General features: G+C 40.6%; 1 protein-coding gene across 1 annotated transcript in view; it reads left to right on the top strand.

The window, feature by feature from the left end:
* Positions 1-962, top strand: part of AP3S1 (adaptor related protein complex 3 subunit sigma 1) — a 42,635-nt gene extending 41,673 nt beyond the window's left edge. Inside the window, exon 10 of the transcript XR_012584843.1 lies at positions 773-962. The gene's annotated coding sequence lies outside the window, so the exon portion shown is untranslated. The remainder of the gene's footprint in view (positions 1-772) is intronic.
* The last annotated feature ends 13,521 nt before the right edge of the window (positions 963-14,483 follow it).

Here is a 14,483-nt window from a genome sequence, read left to right as displayed (position 1 = left end):
CACAGCAGTCATACTGCTTGGCACAGCCAGCAAAGAGGCTGTGTTACTGCCTTGCGTAGCGCTTACGTGGTGACAGTATAAATGTCCCCCTGTAAAGGAGATTAAGGATTGTGACCTAAACTGTCCTGGCTGCGATGGTGCACTCATGCTGCTTCACGATGGGCTGTGCTTTGGGGAAGGAAGAGGCACAAGCACACTGTGTTTGAAGAGGGCTGTCAGACTTCAGGCACACAAAAGTATCCTGTTCATTCGCACTGCACTGTGACTCACTGATATAATTGGAAACACACTCTGTTTATTTGTATCCCGAAAACTAATGAGCTTAACTGACTCCTCCTTTAGGAATATTGAGATACATCTTGTATTTCGATGGATCACCAAGCCTAGCATTTTCATGGTCAACATCGTTGTTTGTTTAGAAATATCATAATTCCCTACCACATAGTAATTCCCAAATGCAACCACTCATAAATAAATACAGAGCAGCTTGTTTATCTTGGGAGAGAGGCATCAATTCAGCAGGTTAGGAATTTTGCAACATAAGGCTTTTGGAAAATGGTGATTAGCTGCGAGCAGAGCTGTTAATGGGTGAATCAGAGTTGATAGGAATTTTTGCTAAGGGTGTTGACTGCATGCAATTTTTGCTTGAAATCAAAGGAGCTCTGAAAGCAGCACCTGTGCATGGATTGATGGTGCCCTGCAGTCAAATAGTAGTTCCAGTAACAAAACGTTATTCTCTACTCTGAGTTTCTCATTCGCTGTTTCTTTGCAGGAAACCTTGAAGGATCTTGGTTTTCTCCCTGAATGGAACAGGAACAATTTTCAAAGTTTGAAAAGTGTCCGGACACGCCTCCTAACCATTTCTGAACTGTAATTGTCTTAATATACCATCTTTTTTAATTTTACTAGTAAAACTTACAAACTGTCTGCCAAGTCACATTCAATAAAGATGATATACAATATTTATTTTTATCATACATTTTCCTAATGAAACACAAGTATGGGAATTAACGTAAAATACTGCATCATGACGACCAAGATCCTAAGGAGGTTGGTGACATTTAGCAAGACATGATGTTTCAAATGTAGCCATTTTGAATGACTGGTCTGAATTATACTCATGTGAGAGAGTCATGTATGATAAACAGATTTTCACTGTTAGATCCTAGTGATATGAAGGTTTACATCAGCATTCAGTGCAGGTTTTTTTCCTCCTTTGCATGTTATAACTTAGAAAATAAAGGTGCATTTTTCCAAGTTTTCACTTTTCAGAATTGATTCCACTTTTTGTGATCAAGACTGATTATGTTGGATGTCAGTACACTCCGTATTTTATAAATATGTAATTTTGAAATGCAATACATTGCAGTGCTTGCTTTAGTGTAATACGACAACTCCACCATAAAAACAATTTGTTCCCCCAAGATCCAAACAAACAAAATATGTTCTGTATTTACTTCATGGGTTTGACCACAAGAAATTTGACCTTCACTTAATTTGCATGTTTTTTCTCCATTTGAAAACGTACAACATCCAACACATTAATCTATCTTGTATTAAAACTACTATAAAACATTATTGTTCCAGGATGTAACATCTCAAACTAATACAAGTGGAGCTTTTCTATTATCTGTATAATACAATAGCAAAAATCTAATATTTTAAAAAGATAGAGAAGATTCTTAATTTCAGGCGGCAATTAATGTTAGGGAGAAAGGTGCTGTGTTTATGGTTACCATTATTTGTTTATATAAAACATTATATCTTTATATCATTCTTCCTGTCCCTCCAATTTAAGTTAGGTTATGAAGGTTGAGGGAGAGGTTACAAGCCAGACTCTATTGATTTTGCCGGTTTATACTATCTGCAGATGTTTCTTCCTTGGTCTTTGGTACCAAGAAGTGATGGGATCAGGAAATCCAGAGCACTGACCGTAGAAAATGTGGGTTTTAAGAAAAATCAGGCTGGTTTTAAAAAAAATACAAAGTTGGACTTTTCAGCAGCGCCAACCATTTGGGACTCCACACGGAACCAGCGGGAGCCATCAGTCTGTATCGCTGCACATTGGGAAGGAAACCCACAAACCTGCCGTTTTATGTTTCTGAGGCCGAGCAGCACTGATCCAAGCAGCTTCCTTGACATCCTTGCACCTCAGCGCACAGGACCGTGACAGGAACCATGGGAACCGAAAGCTAGATCTTGCTGTGAAGCCAGAGTAGCTTTATTTAACTGAGTATTTATTTAACTGGACAAAGGGGTCACGCAAGTTTCATAAAGGGTCTTGAAAGTAGGAAGGGGGGAGCTGAACCCCGTGATCAAATTTGCCAGTGTTGCTCCATGCATTTTTGTACTCTTTTGTATTCTTTTGGGACCTCTGAAATTCTGGAAGCCTCTTAGATGTTACAGTTTGCACAAACTCCTCTGAAGAGTGCAAAGATTAGCAAAGACTGGCAAAGAATCATCTAAACAAATCTGTCTGTCTCTCCAGGGTAACCTCAATGGCAAGCTCAGCATCATTATGAAACCACAGGCCATATCAAACCACAAATCATAACATTCCTAAGTGGTTCAAAATATGGCTCCGTGTGGAAAGACAAGAAGGTCCACAAAAAGGCATTTGAACACCTAACTAATATTGCCATAAGCCATGGTTCATAAAGTAGCTTGAACCTCTGCTTTTAGTGTTCTTTTTTCTCAGTAGCAGTTTCTCTTTCCAAACTGTCAGGTCCTGAGGGAAGGAGTCTAAATCAAAGTTCTCTCCTGACACAGAAAAAAAATCCCTGCCTGTAATGTGCCCAGCTGTAGACGAATGCTCTAACAAGAGGCTCTGCCTTCATATAAGGAATTGCAGGTCTCCATCTACCTGCTTGGGTGAATTGGCTTCCAGAGTTCAGAGAAACCAATATGTCTAACAAGATCTAAAACGAGGAAAAAATGGATTGGAGTGCCTTCCTGACACCTGGATTTCACAGCCCAGCTTCTTCCCCAGTGGATTTGGAGAGCTGGGCTTCTGAGACTCTATCCACCACAGCAGAGTAATGCATGGGAAGATAATCACTGGAGGTGCTGAGGAAAGAAACCAGGGTTAGGTGTTAAAAAAAGCTGGCATCCGGCTGAATGTGTCTTCCTGAGCATATAATGTGTCCAGTATACCCTTGTTAACCACTCAATGACAAGATGCCAACATCCGTGACACCAAAACAGCTGATTTTGGAAGGCACTGAATACCTTGAAGCTCCTACTGACCTGCTGCTTTTCGGGGTTCACTAAGCACTGGAGCATTCTGACTTGGGATTTGGTCCATTGCCAAGCTGATTGGCAGGTGTGAAGGCGACCAAAACATCGGTTGTTTGGAGTGTCAAACGGGTACGCGAGATTTTGAGAAGGGTAAAGGTGTACTAATATTTCTAGTCCTACATTAGGCTGAATAGATCTAAAATAATTTATTCCATCTGCAAGGGGAACGCAGACAGCTGCATGATATTCTCAGATTTCCTGTTAAATAGAGGTAAACGAATGACTGCAAAGGGGAGAAGTTATCTGTCTGGGGGTTTTTAAGGGTGGGGATCCAGTTACATGTTGCAACAGGGACATTTTTTTCCAGCTGAAGCCTTCCTTATTTGGAATTTGTAAGTGTATTTGCCTCCTCCTTTCCACACAGCTGGACACCTGTGTTGTCTCCTGCAACTGGAATGATCATCCATTCTTATCTGGACAGCTTTAGCCGAGCATTGCCTTTGAGCAGCAGTATCCCATGACACTTTCTTCTAATGCACAACAACTAGAAAAAGAAAACCTATATTAGAATGCAGTTCCTCAAGATTTGCCTGGTTCAGAAGATGCTGTTAGAATAGTATAGTTATGTTCCACACGCTTGCTGAAACATGGTAAGTAAACCAGAAGGGAGGACAAGTTATTCCGCAAGTGTCAGAACTAATGAAGCCTGATTTTCTCCAAATCTGTGTGCTCTGTCACCCAACACCTCTCCCTGCAATATGCTAGTTTCCCTTCCAGTATGTCGTGAGATCTGCATCTCAGTAACTTGAGATCTTCCTGTGCTGGCAGTGTTTCCAGTTCACCACTTGCCTCTGTGTCCTTGTCTTCTTTTTTTCCGCTCTGTGTTTCTGAGGTGAGGGGAGAAACACAAGCTAGAGTTAGGAATGAGCTAACGATCTGGGCAGGGCCACGTGCCGAGGGCTCAGCCAAGGCGCGTGGGATGAGTGGCCCACCACTCCATGCCACAGGGAATGGGGAATAGGTGTTCCCCCAGCTTTGCCCTCAATAAGGATATGAGATTTTATTTTCTCTCTCCGTAGATATGTAATATCTGGGTAATTAAATATCTTTGAGATGTCTAGTTTTGTCACATAGGCTGAATGGATCAACAGGTTCAAAAGTGAGAAGAAGGACAGACTGAAGATGCTTTTTTTCCTTGGACAGGTATGCCGATAATACTAGTAAGAATATCTGCCATTTAGCATTGATAGGCATAGTATAAGCTATTTGAGGCATTTGGATGGCATGTAATGATGGTAGTATAGAAACACAGACAAATAAATAAATAGAGTAATCTCCTAGAGTTGTGTGATTCAAAGGGTATGGAGTTTGGCATAAAACCCAACAGGCTGCCCTCTCATGCCATCGAGCTGGAGGCTGCATTTGTAAATTAGTAAATGGAATCAGTGTTTGCTCTTAGTTCCTTAGTCTTAATTACATGGTGTATAAAGAACAAAATTCAAGCTCTACGGATCCTTTTCTTGAAGCTTTTGCCCTCTTTAATAGAATAACCACAACTCTATCTGACTCCTCAGATGAGTTATTATTTAGGATTGGATAAATGTATTTAGGGTTTGGAAAGTCATATTTTTTTTCCATTGCCCAGCCATGCCAACTGTATTCTAATAAATAACCATTGGTGTATGCAGTCATTTAAAAAAAATTCTAATAGATTGTATTTATGGCAGTTGTGATGTCATAACCACACTGCAAATGTTATTGTCATGAGATCTTCATCTACAGAGGAAAAAGAGAAGAGTGCTTTAACCCTTGCATGAATACTAATCCAGATTCTTCTTGTAAGAATGAATGTATTTCCTCCCATCGTCTGTAATTTTTGCTGTCACTATGAATCGTCACATAAGAAAATGGTTTATTCGAAGTCCTTTCTCTTATTTCTTGCGAGGATTTAAAATTTGACTCCTATGTCTTATGTAGTCCAGATCACTGTAAGTGATGTAACTCGATTACTCTCAAGAGGTCTTTTCATGTTGATCCCATTGGGAGAGCTTTCTTCACGTGGCTAGGGCAATTATATCCAAGTCTCAAGAAACAAGACTAAGCTTAAAAAAGTGGCTATTTTAGCTGGATCCAAAAGTATAAGCTATTCATTACTAGTAAATACCATGCAACATGGAAACATAAAAATAACTAACTTGAAAAATTCAAAATTATATATGCATTTCTTATAGCTCACAAAATAAATTTTAATAATTGGTGTTACAGCAGTTACAGATAAAATGTATTTCTGATTCAGCTGCTTGTTCATGACAAAGTTACTTAATAGACAACCCTTTGCCATCAAAGGAGTTCAAAAGTATGGAGAATTAAGTATCTATCACCTATCTAGCTATTGTGGAGAGAATTAATTATCTGTCTATTTCAACTAAGATACTCAGTTCATTCTCTGAATAAGACTACAGCAAAATCTACTACTCTGTGCAGGCAAAAAAAATCTAATTGCTCTTTCTAACACCCGAACCCCCTATTTTCTGCCCTTCTTTTTCCTTTTGTACCCAATATTTTCTGTTTGGCAAGTGGCTGGACCATCCATGTCCATTGTGCCATTTTAGTAGCCTCTAGTAGTTGTTGCCTCAGCTCATTAATGCCTTGGCTTACCTGCCTGGAGAGGGGCAGCCGCTCGCTCTGTCCGCGTCATAAGATGCTCTTCAGAACCAGGTAGATGTTACCATAACACGTGACATTATTCCTTTATGCGGTCTCTTCCTACGCTTTGTCATTCGGGCGTGACAGATTGCCAGGCTGCTCATTGGTCTGACTATCTGTGCTGCCCGGTTTTGCCAGAGTGTCTCCTGCCTCTCTTTTCCTCTCGGGGGGATTCAGCTTTAGCAATCCATTAAAAACCACGAGGGTAAGGCAGATATGCCACAAGAAAAAGTGGAATTGAGAGGAGATGCAGAGACGTGCAGTACCGAAAGTGTGAACGGGTAATTCAGGACAACAACCGTGTGCTGCTCCTTAGTTTTTTATAGGACCTGGGGCACAGCAATTTGCACTCAGACAGTCTCTGCTTTTCCACCACCCCAGCACATAGAAATGAGTTGCTGGCCTGTGAAATACGGTGTGCCCTGTAACTCTTTAGCTGAGCTATGTTTCGAGGGGTTTGGCTAAATTGGTTACTGAATAACAATAACATAACATAAATTTTGGACTAAGCTTTTTCCCCAAGACTCTCTATTCCCATGATATCCTGTCTGCAAAAGGCCCAGCTGCCCCTGACCACAGTCTTACCCTCACCTATCAAGCCCAGGATAACCGCTGAGCCCAAAGGAACTTCTTGTCTTTCCTGGTATTACAACTGAATGAATCTGATAGTTACATCAGCCATTTTACCGGAGCAATTTTTAGGTATTTTTTTTTCTGAACCTTCATATCTGTCCTGTGACATCCATTTTAAGCAACGCCAAGTTTATATGTAGAGAGCCAAATGGTGGGGCTCCTTCTGATGCTCCTATGGCAGTATATGCTGTATAATCTTCCTGAGAAGTTTGGACATGCAGCTGTTTTATTTAAATGTATCCAAGACTAGAGTAAAGCTTTCTCTGTTAAACAGCCTAAGATGACAAATGCTAAAGTGCTAAAATGCTGAATAGGTTTGGGACCAAATGTCTCCAAACACATGGTAAAGTCAGAATTATGTCTCCACCGACTGCCGTGTTTTTCTTACCATGTGCTGGCAAAGAGTCTGTGGCTGTTTCAGCATATCCTGTCTTGATCAAAAGCAAAAGCTTGCTGTGGCCCATACATTGTGCAGAAGTTCTCCCAACCATTCCATAAATCCTTTACATATTTTCACAGGCAGATGGTTTACATTTCCCATTCTCTGTTATATCTGCCTTGGGATAAAGTGTTTTATCTTACAGTGACTTCAATTGAAAAATAAACACCCATTCATCACACCATGTTCCTTTAGTTGAGAAATATTCTGCAAAATGCTCTTTAAGCTTATTACCTTTGCCTTAGAAATCTTCGGACTATATAAACCCCTTTGACATGAAGTATTCACTGTAGGCTCTAGAACAGCGTACAAGTTAAGAATCAAGGATAATTTATGTGGGATTCCAGCAGTGCTTCCCAGCCAAAGACTTCAAAGGTGGAGGGCAGTATTTTTTCTTGACTTTTCTGGGCTCAGGAGAAATAGCAATATTGATGTGGGTGAGAAAAAGGTGGTTTGGTTCCTTTCCCGTCTGCTCCTCTGAGGATGCTTCCTTTGTTTTAATGTTATTGTAACTGACAAGTGCCTTCTTCAGCCAGTCCTGCCTAGAAGAAGTGGGTGTAGCCTCCAGGCAAATCATTCATCCATTAATTCAATAGAGTCTAAACAAAAAGCTTGGGGGGCAAACTCATACCACTTGCACTAATTTGGCTTTATCCTACTGTTCTTAGTAAGAATCCAGTTTTGCTATGTTAACCTGGAGTTCGTTCTGGCTTGCCAGCCCTCGGACGTCTAGGTTTTAAGTGGGAAGAGTACCATGCCACATGGTCACTCAGAGAGTGACACTCTACGGGCACTGACAACATTTACACAGACTTTAGGGAAGCAAGTAGTTCATTGAATATGAGTGGAAAGAGCACAATCGACGCTTCCTTGCTTCCCTTCTTCCTCTCTCTCTGTTTCTTCTTTAAGGGGATGAGGGGTTTCATATTCTTTCCCACTGCCCTCGCAGCCCATGGCGTTGGCTCAGCGCAGGAGGGGGTGAGCAGCTGCACGGGGGCAGGAATAAACAGGCAAGAGCGAAGGGCGAGGGCAGACCTTAAAACCAGTGTTGCCACCAGAGATGTGGAAGATGGAATTGCACCCTCCTTGATACCACGGAGCCGAAGATTTGCTAACATACCGAAAGTCAGGCGGTGACATTCTTGCCTGTATAAATCACATCCCCAGAAAGCACGGAGCTGGCTGCAGCAATAAATCCATTTGGTGAAAAATTCCAGCATTTCTACATATTTTTCATTTCATTTTTGTTGAAGATGTTTTGCTGAAGTTTAAATGCTTCACTTTGAATTTAGAGCTTTATAGATTTTTTTTTTATTCCTTATTTTTATAGTTTATATTTTAAAGTTATCATTTGATTATATATCTGTTCATAATTACTTTTGTTATTAGAATTACAGTAGGTATTTTGGTAACAAGTATATTAAATTTTACTGAGTAATTTAATTACAGAGGTTAGGAAATTACATTCAGGTATTTAATTGTTCACCATTTCATAACTGATATTTAAAAAGGTAACACAAAGAAAATGTGTAAAATTAAAATGTGAACAATTTCAAATACATTTCAAAATGAAAATAATTTTGAAATTACACAGTCCAATACTTTTGAAATGTTTTACTTCACATTAACTCGAAGTCTCATTTTCATATTTTTCAGCTAAATTAACATTTCCTGTTTGCTGCTGAAGATACGCACACATTCTGCCACTGCGATGTAGCAAGACTTGCCTCGGTAGGTGTGCTAACAGCAGTGGCTATGAACCTCTGTCTGCAGCTGCCAAGTGTAAAGCCAAAGATTCAACCTTGAGCATGCCACCTCAGTTTTGAGAGGCTCTTGAAGAGTGGGCAAAGAAACGATAGAATAAAAACAAATAAATAAAAAATAGAAGGAAAAGCTGCAATACCAGCATGCCAGAGGCAAGCCCCTGGTATTGTTTCGCTAGTTTCAGCCTGTATGGCTGAGCTATTTTGTACTTCTGTCTTTTGCTGGAACCTAGCAAGCTCTCTGCTTGCACAGCTCTGCCTCATTTCACCACATGGTCCCAGTGGATGGCGTGGTCAAGATCTGATTTCTGAGGCTATTGGAGGGGGTGGTCCTTTCTGTGTGGTGGGATGCTTAGTTCGGTCTATGTGTGCATTTTCTGATACTGCAGTCATTTCGTTGTGGTAACCAATTTTCACACAAAAGCAAAAAGGTAAGGTACTTTCAGCAGCAACCACAAAGACTGCCTAGGTTAACTAGAAAGGAGTGTGTCTGCATGAAGTTTTTGGCATAAAAGATGTAATATTAGACCTTTACTAATTTATTTTTTGGTTTTGAGGCAACAATCTTTCTACACATATTAAAACATGTAGTGTAAATAAGGGACCAGATGTTCAGAATTTCCTTTCTCTTTTTTCTTTTCTTTTTTCTTTTCTTTTTTTTTTTTTTTTATCTCTCCTGTTGGAAATCTATTGTTCCATTTCTCTGATTGTCTGAACCATTTGTGGAATTCTTTTTTGTTAACTTAAAAATTCCAGAAATGTTGTCTTGCTGCTTGTTTGCTTCTTTCTCTTGCAATTGCAAACAAAAGCACTTTGCTGACAGTATTTAAAATACAGAATAAGATAATCTTTAAGTGCCTGTAACCAGCTGTGTATGTTCACATTCAGTGTTTTTCTTTTAAATAATCAGATGTGGCGTTTTGTAAAGGTATCTATTTCAGGATCAGCCAGCAGAAAAATAATAATGGATATATACTTACAGCAGTACGATGCTAAGTTTTTAAAAAGGGGTTATCAGAAATTTATGCTGTCTCAATTGGCAATATTTATGACGTTCTGCGTTTAGAGATACATGGACACCTTCCTTTGACATATAAAATTCATACTTTGCAGTGCCTTCATCACATAGTTCTCTCCAATTCCAAATTCGTCGCTCAGTTCCCACCACAATACTTCTTTCCCCTGCTGCTAATTCCAGGAAAGCTTCTTTGCCTGGCACAACAGTTGTGGCAATGGCAATGTTGGTGTGGCAAACCACTATATCAAACACACCGGATACCCTCAGATTCCTGCATGTGAGGCGTTTGTGTATGGTTAGATACTGTTTCCATGGCAGGTTTGATGGTAGATGGGGCAATAGGCTCGTCTTGGTTCCTGAGTCCTCCCGGTTGCTTTGGACTGCTGGCGTGTATCATTATTTCACAACTGCCAGCTAGATACTTGGATGAGAAATATTTTGAGTTGCTTTCTTATACTGGATATATAAGCAATACTTCAAGGAGAGTTCAGGCAAGAAAAACTGATGGCTGCGCAAGTGGAAGATGTCTCCTAGATGAACTTTTAGCTTGGCCCTCTCTTCCCTATGCTGTGGTAGCAAGTGGTTCATTGAGCTGTGAGGTGCTGGGGTTGTGGGGAACCTATCTGATATAACCTTCTCTGATGGCAGTAAGGGATACGGCATGGCAACAGAGATGGCAATAACAATAAACAGACTCGTTGGGCAACAGTCAGCTTTGTTGCAGTCTCAAAAAGACAGTCAAAATGTTAAAATGAAGTCACTGTTCCCCATGGTGAAGTCTTCAGTTCTTGCCTATTATGATCACACCGCTTTGTTTAGGGATGACACAATGAATTCGGGGAGAGTACTGAGATAATTCGTGGGATGCACTCCAAGCTTCATTATTTCTGCTACATGCTACCCACAACAAGGAACCATCAAGATATTTGAAGCGATCCCAGATTGTCATTTTATGATACAATATGTTTACGCAACTGAAGTATCTATTACGTGAGTGAAAGAGAAGAATGATTAAATAGTATAACAAAAGTGGCATGCTGGCAGGGATTTGGCGCACTTGCTTTTTATAAAAAATACAATTGTGTTGACTAACCTTTGAAAACATTCCCAGTTTGAGAAATAAAAACCATCAAATTGGATATATGCTGTTGTTCTATTCAGAGATAGAGTCAAATTGGATATATGCTGTTGTTCTATTCAGAGATATTCAGAGATAGAGTCCTGTGTAGCTGCATTGGGTCCAACAAGTTTGTTTGGGATATTTCCGCTAATCTTCTTTTGAAAAATTACTCATTGCCTAAGAAGATTCTCTAGCAATAGGACTGATCCCATAATGCACAGAATGTGAACAGAGGGAAGTAAAGAAACTGAGAATGGAGCAAAACACTGTAACTTGGTGTGCATTATCATTCAAACAGAATTATTTAAGAGAAACTTAATTACCAAGGGGAAAGAATGTGACATATATCAGGAGAGGTAGCTCCTGAAGGGGTAATGAAAGAGGTAAAATAAGGGCAGATCTTTTTTTGGAAGGTGTATTGTCCACTGTGCTCTGCGTTGCTCCTTCCGTTTGACAACAACGTTCTGGCTTAGAGAAGCAGTGGTTAAATACTGTACACCCATACAATGCCATATTAATTGCACTGCTGCCTATACTTGTTTCCTGACTCGTCTGCACCCACTCTGTATCTTATGACACATTGGCCAGGGATTACGATCCAGACACTTGCAGAAAGAACTCAGCTGATGTGAGGTCCGCCTTTTGCCCTTTGGCTTCCCAAATCCAAATGGAGACAGGGTGTTAGGGTTCAACATTTGAGATTTCCACGTATTTTGAAATGAGATTGGAAAGATTATTGTAAAGGGTTTGGTTCTAATGTACTCCTGTTTGTATCCAACTTTAAGAAAGAAAATACCCACAGCCCTAGCAACAAAAATATGAAAAGGTTAAGGAGAATAGAGATAGATTTGGCAGAAGGGTCAAAGGTTGCACTTGATATTATTAGCGTTTTGCAAAGTCATCCATCCTGGGAGTTGAAGAAACATCTGTAATGGCTAGTCCATATCAAATGAGTGTGATGTCAGTAAACAAACCCAGTAAACAAAAAGAAAATGGAGTTTTTCAGATAATGGCTCATGGATCACGTTATCATGATTCCTGAGCTCCACCTATGAGTTTTGTGAATCCCAAAGATCTCTTCACACAAATGTGGAGTTAACGGTGACATGCTGTCTGCCTAAACAAGTTCTTGGGGCCTAACTCCTGGGTTAGCAACACGCTACAGTGAGCAGAGAGAAAAGAGTGGTGGACAAAAGGGATGAATAAAACACAAAGTGATTATTTTTGACCAGTGCTTTTTCATCCTTTACAGAATCCATACTGTTCTTCCGTATCAGTATAGAGCAGAAATCAATCTGATGAAGTAAACGGGATACATATGTCTAAATGAATAAAGACAAGAAAGGTAATACTCTTTGTTCAATGTAGGTGAGATGTCTCAGCCTTTGCCTGTGCAATATTTGGGGCAAATGTTTGCTGAATATGCTTTTATGTAATCCATGCAAAACAGGGGTGTCCCAACTCTTCATATTGTGAGTTGTCTTTACTTTGAAATATGTTATCTCCAGTTTGATCAAGATGCAGAGAAAGCAATGGGATTATCAGCAAAATATGGGTGATGTTACTCTACACCACGGTCTCCAAAAATTTGCTGCAGTACCAGGGGAGTGCTGGTGTCGCTTTTTTGCCAGCCCTGGAATGACTTTCTTGCCTTCCGCGATTCATGCCAAAATCATTCTGGGTTTTTACACTTTCACTTTCCTTGTTACTCATTCCTCTGCATCTTGAAATGTCTCAATTAATGGAAAAATACTTTATGGAGGCATAAGGTAGCTATAAACTGGAGATGTTGATGAGATGTGAAGCCATGTACTCTCTATGCTGAGATTCATCTTTGTGTATCAACCACAGTGAGGGAAAAAAGCCTTTGCTGTGAAGTGTCTGTTTATAACCTCTGAGATGCCATTAGCTGGAGTATGGAACAGTAGCCATTTGAAAGGTAAAGGCAACACTTTGCTATATTACGGAAATAAACACTTGAGAGTTCACATTTTATTGGCACAGGCACTATTTTGAGCACATGGTAAGGGAAGAAGTCATGCAACGAGGGACTGAGGGAATATTAAATGAGTAGATGGATTGAGGGGGTGCTTGAAAAGCGTAATGAAAACTGGGAGGGTTTGATGCCTCAGAAAAGGAAACACTACAAAGCATTGACTGTTCATCCTGGACATCATTTGGAGCGTCCATAAAATGGGTGTGGGGTTGGTAATAAAAACTGAGCTTGCTTGAAAAGCATCCAATAGCTTCCCATGAGGTCCACAGAACAAAAGTTATTTTAAAATTCCTTTTTGTAAGTGAGCCCATGATAATCCTGGTATAGTTATGTTGGACATCTGCTTGGGCTCTGTGGTTTTTCTCTTCCTCGGGGTCAGCTTCAGGGGGTAGGACATGGATCTTGTGGGATCCAGGTTTTAAGTTCTGGTTAAAATTGCAGTTGTGATCGCAGCGTTACTTCGTTCCCACCAGGAGTGACTCCAGGGAAGAAAAAAAGACACATTCATAGTGTTAGAGGCAGGAACTGAAAATCTGTGCGTCTGTCCCATTGTTGTCCATTATTGCTCTTATGCGAGAGCCCTTTCTTTTGTCACAGCACTGGAGCCTCCCCCCGGAAAGGCCTCTGTCCATTTTCTTAATTCTGCCATGTGCTTCTCTTGATCTAGGCATTACAGTGATGCTGTTGAGACAGGATGTGATCCCCTCCTTACCCCATACCATAAGGAAATATATGATCTGTGCAGTGGTCCCTCCAGAACCAGGTGTGATTGGTGTAAGGCCAAGAGTGGATCTGTGATGCTAGCAATAAATCCTTGAAAAAGAGGCAGATCTAGTGGCGTGCTGGTACTTAAAGATGGATGTGACACTGAGTCAGTATATACCAGAGCGGTAAAGGAAGCATAGTGAACCAAAGCAGTTCCTCCAAGATATGAGTGAAAATAATTTGGGACATCTATGAGGAAAGTGTCATAAGGAGTGAAGTTCATGAAAAATACACCAAATATTTTTCTGTCCAAATAACTGAGTGGATTATCCAATTTCCCAGTCACTGGCTGACAATTTAAAAAGTAATAGTGGTATGTGATGTAGACAAGCCATAAGAGAAGGACAGGTGGCTGTCATGGTTTAACCCCAGCTGGCAACTAAGCACCACACAGCTGCTTGGTCACTCCCCCCACGGCGGGATGGGGGAGAGAATCTGAAGAGTAAAAGTAAGAAAACTTATGGGTTGAAATAAAGACAGTTTAAAAGGTACAGCAAAAGCCGCACACATGAGCAAAGCAAAACAAGGAATTCATTCACCACTTCCCATGGGCAGGTGTTCAGCCATCTCCAGGAAAGCAGGGCTCTGTCACATGTAATGGTTACTTGGGAAGAGAAATGCCATAACAGCCAACACCCCTCCCCGCATCCTTCTTCTTCCCCCTGATCTATATATTAAGCATGGCATCATACGGTGTGGAATAACCCTGTGGTCGGTTGGGGTCAGCTGTCCCACCTGTGTCCCTTCCTAGCTTCTTGTGCCTCCCCAGCCCCTCGCTGGTGGGGTGGGATGAGAAGCAGAAAAGG

This window comes from Larus michahellis, chromosome Z (genome assembly GCF_964199755.1).
Source record: "Larus michahellis chromosome Z, bLarMic1.1, whole genome shotgun sequence".
NCBI lineage: Eukaryota > Metazoa > Chordata > Aves > Charadriiformes > Laridae > Larus > Larus michahellis.
This window is presented reverse-complemented; position numbering and strand designations above follow the sequence as displayed.